This window comes from Salvelinus namaycush, chromosome 41, assembly GCF_016432855.1.
Source record: "Salvelinus namaycush isolate Seneca chromosome 41, SaNama_1.0, whole genome shotgun sequence".
Classification (NCBI taxonomy): Eukaryota; Metazoa; Chordata; class Actinopteri; order Salmoniformes; family Salmonidae; genus Salvelinus; species Salvelinus namaycush.
In genome coordinates this window covers 8,100,652-8,109,336 of record NC_052347.1, presented here as the reverse complement: position 1 = coordinate 8,109,336, position 8,685 = coordinate 8,100,652, and the positions used below count along the sequence as shown (strand labels likewise).

Genomic DNA, 8,685 nt, shown 5'->3' with positions numbered 1-8,685 from the left:
AACAAGTGTTGTTATGACATTGTTCTTACATTGTATTTTGGGTCAGGATTACTGTAATTACAATACTTGTTGTATTACTTACAAGTAAAATCAGCATCTGATGTATGCTGAAGGACTGAATGTGTCATCCCATCTTGTGGTCCTGTTCAAGTATTATGTGCATTGACAAGAAAAGGCACATTTCATCTTGCTATGCCACCTGGTATTTTGTTTAAAAGCTGTGTGTGTGTGTGTGTGTGTGTGTGTGTGTGTGTGTGTGTGTGTGTGTGTGTGTGTGTGTGTGTGTGTGCATGTGTGTGCGTGCTCTTGGCCTGCTAACTCTCACACCCTCAGCTTGTTGTATCTGGCAGGCTGTCAGTGTGGAGACCTGCGAGCAGAGATTATTAAACCGTAAACTGGGTCTGTGTGCCCTTCTCACTCTGCTCTGCCTTGTCTGAAGACCACTAAATAACACTAGGAGGACTCATGTGGATGAGCGTAGTGAAAGAATACATGCCACCATCTTCTATTCACTCATACATACAGATCCATTCATCCTATGATGAATAGAGGGAAGGTTTTTGAAGACAGACACATACACTGAGTGTACAAAACATTAAGAACACCCTCTGAATGGCACACATACACAACCATGTCTCAATTGTCTCAAGGCTTAAAAATCCTTCTTTAACCCGTCTCCTCCCCTTCATCTACACTGATTGAAGTGGATTTAACAAGTGATATCAATAAGGGATCATAGCTTTCACTTGGATTCACCTGGTCAGTCTGTCATGGAAAGAGCCGGTGTTCTTAATGTTTTGTATACTCAGTGTAGTAGAGTACTATACGTTGATGTAGAAGAAGCCTCTATAGAGGAAGGTTGTACAATTAGAAACACAACAGTCTAAGAACTGCAAGGACCAGGAAATATTGGTCACATCTGGAATCTTAACGGTGGTTGTGACAATCCAAACCATTTTGTAGGTCATTGTGAATGTACTTTGTAGGTCATTGTGAATGTACTTTGCTAATTCAACAAAAAATGATGTTCTCCAGTGCATTCCTGTCCTCTGACGTCAGTTTGTCATAGCAAGAGGCTTTTGGGGATTAATTTTTGCAAAGTTTACTAGTTTATCACAGAATCTAATCAACATAGTTTTGGTTTATGCACAGCAATGCGTCAGAAAACATTCTACGTCGTTAGGATTTGAGGGATCATTTAATAGAGATTACTCAAAGTATTACATCCATTGGAAAAAAGTCAAACAAGCTTATGCTATTATCTCATTATATTGAACATCAAATGTCTCAGATTAATATCTTGCAGTCCCTTTGAAAGATATCTCAACTATGACAGTTATTCACCTCATCATCTACTTCCTGAGGCACCAGGCACCACATGATGCAGAAATTATACCAACAATTAGAGTTTCTACTATCATTATTAATCAGTCTATAAATAGTTTATCTGTTGCTTTCTCGTCTTGTCATTCACAGTTTAATATTTTAAATACTCATATTGCAATATTCATATTTCAATATTATTACCATAGGCATTCGCTGTGATGTTTTATTTCAAATCAATAAAGGCACAGATCCTTTCTGCCATGTCATTTAGACTGGAACGTTCCGTTGAAGGTATAGAGTGTCAATAATGACTTCCCCAGCTGTAACTGCCTCCCTCACGATAAGCAAAGACAAACCTGTCTGGAAAGCCAGCAAATGCTCTGTGATTCAACACAGCCTGACCATATTCTTCACACACAGCGCCTTCACAGCAAGGGAAGGTGTTTGCGACTCCACCATCACATCTCACGATGCAAATTATGACAGTTTTGATTCCGTATGTCCATGGCTAGGATATGTTTACAATGATATAGATGTGTTTATTTACTGATATTTTGAGAGATTATTTAGATGGGCTTAGTTATAGAGGGTTCTCCTCCACTGATATTCTTCTATGAATGCAAATACAACAATGAAATCCAAAATACTTTTGTTTCATGACCCATTCTGTCAAAATCATTCTGATTCCGTCATCAGTTACAAGGTAAAGGTGAAGAGAGCTAAATATCTATTCTGCTCACTCACAGTATATCCCACATAGAAGGAAGTGCTCTCCTGATAGCAGTAGCTACAGGCTTGTGGACATACAGAGAGCTTGATGGGTGTGAATGACCACTAATCACCTGTTTTATGTCTTAGCCTACTGAAAGTGTTCCTTTTAATCAAAATTCCTTTGGTCTTCATCTGTTCACCCTCATCTAATTTACAAAACATTTTGGTAATCGAACTAAACCATCGGTTTGGTATTTCAATTAGTTGATCATGAATCCACAGCTGCTGTGACTGCACTACACTGTAAAAAAATATTCAAGGGCTTAGTAAAAATTATCCCCAAAAATATATGATTGCACTACACTGTAAAAAAATATTCAAGTGCTTAGTAAAAATTATCCCCAAAAATATATGATTTTCACATACAAATTCAGGTTTCGGGTTTTACTTCAATATTTGTAATACCTTACTTCATTTGTATGTGTCCAAAAAGCATTACATTTGAAAATGTCAATTCAATTTAATATACAGTGTATAATTTGCTACATTTTCATAATATTTACTCTCAGCTTTATAATACATTTTTTTGCAACAACTTGCCATGTGGCCTCGTTTTTAGAGGATTGTGGGTAATTCAAAATTGTTTGACTTTATGATACTTTTACATAACTTTATATGCATGTTTCTGTATCGTATTAAGCAGCTTGTTGTGCTATGAGTTATAATGGATAATGATGAACTGATATGAAAACCATCGGGCAAATTAACGTTCTACGATGAGACCACCCATTCCCACCATCAACAAGGTTACACAACCCTTAATGCCAGAGGCATGTGCAGCATCTTACAATGCCTGCAGTTCTACCTCCACTGACTGCTAGTGGAATGCGCACTGTGTTCAGCAATGGGTTAAAATGGCAAATAATCAAAGACATAAAAAAATATTTGACATGATCACTGAAAGTCACTGATCAAAAAGATGAAGTAGACCTAACTGTTCCGGAATTGTATATTATACACAGTAATACCTCATGTTGGAAATACTCAAAAAGCTGAGGCAAACAGTTCATTGTTAAAAAGTAGAACTAGCACCTTTTTTTTTTACCGTGTACAGTAATTCAGTGATCCCAGTCAGCTGGAATTTAACGGGAAAGTGATACACACACAGGGGCTGTGAGAGGACCTTGGTGCAAAACAACTTAATTGTGCACTCAAGGCCATCTGTAAGAAGCACAAATTGTAGGCATGACATTATGTGAACTCCCTACCAAACGGCTTGTTCAAGCCAAGGAGATACATTGGTAATGTTAACACAAACAAATATTGAGCAGTGGCTTGTGTTTGTGTCACATGTTCTGAGCACTGAAAGAGTGTGTTCTGGCCTTTGCCTCAGGACTAGGATGGAACAATCTGGGCTTTGAAAGAAGACACGGCTCCTTTCTTTATAGGGAAATGCTAAGAAGTCAAAACTCCCCTGCGTTAATATTTAGAGGAATTTGAACGCCTCCTTACATGTTGTAAATGATGCAAACCTCTCACAATTGATATAAAGCCAATAACCATACTGAATTATGATTTATGCAATACAATCATTATTTATTCATCATTAGAAGCGAGATAACAATTTATAAAATTATAATTTGTCTCCTACCTACAGTGCATGTAATACTATTTATAAACATAACACTGTGGACCTATTTGCATATATGACCAATAAACAAAATACAGGTATAACCTTTTCTTTATCCTTAGGCATGAAATTAACAATTTGACAGAGATGTGTACTCTCTCGTTCAAAAGTTTGGGGTCACTTTGAAATTTCCTTGATTTTGAAAGAAAAGCAATTTTTTTGTCCATTAAAATACCATCAAATTGATCAGAAATACAGTGTAGACATTGTTAGTGTTGTAAATGACTATTGTAGCTGGAAATGGCAGATTTTTTATGGAATTTCTACATAGGCGTACAGAGGCCCATTATCAGCAACCATCACTCCTGTGTTCCAATGGCAAGTTGTGTTAGCTAGCCCAAGTTTATCATTTTAAAAGGCTAATTGATCATTAGAAAACCCTTTTGCAATTATGTTAGCACAGCTGAAAACTGTTGTCCTGGTTAAATAAGCAATAAAACAGGCCTTCTTTAGACTAGTTGAGTATCTGGAGAATCAGCATTTGTGGGTTTGATTAGAGGCTCAAAATGACCAGAAACAAAGACCTTTCTTCTGAAACTCGTCAGTCTATTCTTGTTCTGAGAAATGAAGGCTATTCCATGTGAGAAATTGTCAAGAAACTGAAGATCTCATACAACGCTGTGTACTACTTCCTTCACAGAACAGCACAAACTGGCCCTAACAAGAATAGAAAGAGGAGTGGCAGGCCCCGGTGCACAACTGAGCAAGAGGACAAGTACATTAGAGCGTCTAGTTTGAGAAACAGACACCTCACAAGTCCTCAACTGGCAGCTCAAACACCAGTCTCAACATCAACTGTGAAGAGGCGACTCCGGGACGCTGGCCTTCTAGGCAGAGCTCCTCTGTCCGGTGTCTGTTCTTTTGCCCATCTTAATATTTTATTTTTATTGGCCTGTCTGAGATATGTCTTTTTCTTTGCAACTCTGCCTAGAAGGCCAGCATCCTGGAGTTGCTTTTCTTTCAAAATCAAGGAAATTTCTAAGTGACCCCAAACTTTTTGAACGGTGGTCTAAATTAGCTCATGTTTCAACTTTATTTGTCCCAGAAGGCAATTGGTTTTGCAGCAAGGAGCACATAAGACGTAGAAACATTTTAAAAAAACTTTTGAATCACAAAGATACCGAATGCAAAGGTAGTACATACAATGCTAGTGCATTAGTCATGGGTGGGCAGCCATCAATATTAGCAATAGTACAAAGTAAAACCCAGATTGAAGTTAAGTACCTTATCAAATACATCAAGTCAACATCATCATCATCAAAAATATGCTGACCTAAAACTAAACATAAAAAATGATGATTACATTATCATCATCATCATCATCATCAGCCCATGTAATGGAATCCAAGACAATAAAGCTAGTTAGGACATTAATCCAAGGGCACTGTGAAATGTATAGAGGGGAAAGAGTTGGGTTAGTTTAATCTGATATATATTTTAGTTTAATCTGATATATATTTTAGTTTAATCTGATATGTATTTTGGTTTAATCTGATATATATTTTAGTTTAATCTGATATGTTTTTTAGTTTAATCTGATATGTGTTTTAGTTTAATCTGATATGTATTTTATATACCCCCATAAGCACAGCGATAGGAGATCAGTGCAAGAGCAATAAGGATTTTTAGGGGCATTATGATGGTGAAACTGAAACACAAGTGCCCCCAAAAGCCCCTCATTCTCCCTGCGGCGTTACATTTGAACTTCACTGGGCACCACCGCCTGCCACTATTTTGACTATTTATTCTGTCCCAACATAATCACAGTATCATACAAACAAACATAAAGTTGGGCTAATTGGTTTTAAGATGAGAGGGTGAGTCACAGAAGCGGGACTTTGCGGGCCAGTTGGATTCTATTCAAACTCATCTCGCCCCCAAGATCCCGTGACTGAGATCACACTAAGGCCACCTGACATTCTCATACACATTACAATTACTTATGGATACAATATTACATCATCCTCAGCTTTGGTCCTCAGTTCATTTTCAAAGAGTGCAATTTGTATGTAGGCTATTGCATAACTGACATTGGGTTATGGTCTAGGTAGGGGTTTTGTCTGGCTATAAGTTTTTGTCTGACCTACAATAAGGCTGGTTTCATAAGAACAACGGCTTTACAGTAGCCTGTGTATTTTATACAAATGATGTGATTACTGATTATGCAATCCTCATGATTTGAATCACTGTGCAATCCTTGAACTTGTCCTTTCATAAACTACACACTTGATTAGCATCAAGCTGACATTTCTTGTACAATAACTGGATTATAACATGCACATTAATATCATATTTCTGCAATATACCCCTCTGTATAGAATGTAAAACAACATGTTTTAATATACAGCTCTTGTGTGCGTTTAGTGAATTCAGTGGGCGTTAGTTGAGTCCCAGACAGTGTCTGGTGGTCCCTAGAGAGTTCAGGTACTCTCAGACACAATCTGTCTGCTACTCTGAGAGACCACCCCTTGAAAAAAACAGCACATTTAATACGACAACTAATCATGCATACCTAATATCAAAACAATAGCATTATCTAAACATTCACAGACAAGTTTAGCGTTCATTGTGCTTTTCAAAATGATCAATAACATAGGCCTATAATTATTAGATAATCGGAGTGACAGCAATAAGAATTCCCCTCACACCTGCTGGCCCTCTCAGCCCTGGTAGACAGACGACATGACAGCCGCTCCGACCTCTCAAGCAAAACATCTTCCGTGTATCATGGATATAACGTCGCTTTAAACTTACCATGATAATATCAGACCAGTCAGCAGGATAGGAAAGAATGACTGTCTGATTTTATGTGTTGTTGTTTCTTTAAGTATCCGTGCTCCTAGTGGTGAGTTTAGCAGTGTCTGGCGGACTTGACTCAATGCATTCAAATAAAATCTCGATACAAGCGCCTCAAACATTGCTTCATGGTCACGCCACGAGGTAAGAGAGGCGGTGAAGGGGGTGATGCAGTCTCAAAAACAGACAACAGCAATATGGCATTTATCCAAATAAATTTGTTTTTGTTGTTAATTATAGGCTGTTGAAATTCAGAAAACCATTCTAGGGGGGGGGGGGGTCGTATCAGAGTCAGTTATGGCGTTGTCCTGCGTTGTTGTCTGCAGCTATTGGGGGGAAAGTTTGGCATATGCTAGGCCCACTGTAAATGGAATTATGAGTTTTATTTTCGTAAAACTATTATACAAATATTGAAACTGGGAATTGCATTCCTCGAAGTCCATGGAGCGTCACACTGTTTTGTGCGTTTATGGTGCCCAGAACAGGCGCGCCAAAAGGTTTTCACAATAATACTAATGATGAAAGGGTTTGAAAATGCAGATGAAATGGGATGTAACAAAAACAAAACATTGCGTTGTTTTATAAAATTCTTACAAAAGTCCCCATGTCCCTTTTAAAATATGAATATATTGCGCAATTTAGCACACTAATTTAGTCAGTTGCTGCCTATATGTCACGTTTCACTCTTAGGTAGCTACAATGTTATGTACTTATTCATTGTAAAGGAAAGATTGTATAGACGCATTAAAAACATTAGTGTTTGCTGCCCCCTATTGATGCTAAAGTAGTCCCACACAATATTTCAAAAGTAATGTATGCAGTCGAAGTGAAAATCAACACAAATATGACTGTTGTTGTGGCTAATCACGCTTTCTATTATAAATTCTATTTCGAGTACGGAAATGGTACATCGATTTTTGATTTAGCAGGAATGCTATTGATAATCTCCTAAAAGGCACGGACGGGGTTCGAACCCGCGATCTTCGGTTTACGAGACCGACGCCTTACCACTTGGCCACCGCGCCTGCGCTGGTTAGCGCACGAAAGAGTGTTCCATATCTCATATAGACGAAGTAGTATGTGTTACACAGCTATCTCGTGGCGGTCCTATGCAGTTAAATTCCCCTGAAAATGTTTAATTTAGAAGAAAAAAAAATCATGGCTTATGCCGTGTGCATGTATTTTGGTCTATGTTCTACACTTAAACTATTTAAATTGGAAATAGGTCATGTTTTGTTTAAGACAGAAGTAACACAAATTCAGTTGAAAGGGAGTAGCTAGTAGGGCCCCTACCAATGCATGTCAAATATAATGTATTTTAGCATAGGCCTATTTAAATGAACTGTTACTTTGGAAGTGACATTGGGTGTGAGTAAAAAAAAAAAGAATGAGAAAAATAAAATGTTTCGCATGAACCACAGGGGGAGGCTATTACACTGCACTGTCTTTCAAAACTTCACAAGACTAGCTAGTACACACACGCACGCACACACACTCAATTTATGAAATATACAGATCAATTAAAATTATTATTCAAACAGCTTTTTACATTTAAATGACCCTTCAAAAATCTGATATTCAATCAGGTTTTCGTTGTTGCAGACATGGGACACATTTGTCACAACATTTTAAGCATGACCAAGCTAGTAATGTAAAATGAATGTAGTTGCGAATGTAGGTGCAGTGAAATGTGTTGTTTTACAAGGTCAGCCATAGTATTACGGCGCCCTTGAATGTCTTGTTCAAGGGCACATTGACAGATGTTTCACCTCGTCGGCTCAGGTATTCAAACCAGCTACCATCCGGGTTACTGGCCCAACGTTAACACGTCTGTAATTTTCGTCCATTCAAACTGTGCTCAAAATTCTTATTGAGGCCTAAACAGGAATGCAGAAACGACAAGACGCCTAAGCAGAAATGCAATATAATCTGTGAAAAAAAATGTTTTGTTAACGGGATCTGTGAAAAAAAATGTTTTGTTAACGGCAGTATGTGTTCTGTGCTGTTGCCGATGTGTTCTTAGAGGCACAGATGGTTTGGTCAGCTGAGTTACACCAGTTGTTTTACTGGGTCCTTTAATCTTCTCTGTCTGTGGGTTCTTCGACAGTGGGAGTGGGCTTCAGTCCTACAGCCTGGAGGGAGGAATAAACAAACACCTTTTG

The 8,685-nt window shown here is 38.1% G+C and overlaps 1 non-coding gene across 1 annotated transcript; it reads right to left on the bottom strand.

Moving 5' to 3' along the window:
* Positions 1-7,476: 7,476 nt before the first annotated feature.
* trnat-cgu lies at positions 7,477-7,548 on the bottom strand. The gene has a single exon. It is a non-coding gene; the product is annotated as a tRNA-Thr (tRNA).
* Between the last annotated feature and the right edge of the window lie 1,137 nt (positions 7,549-8,685).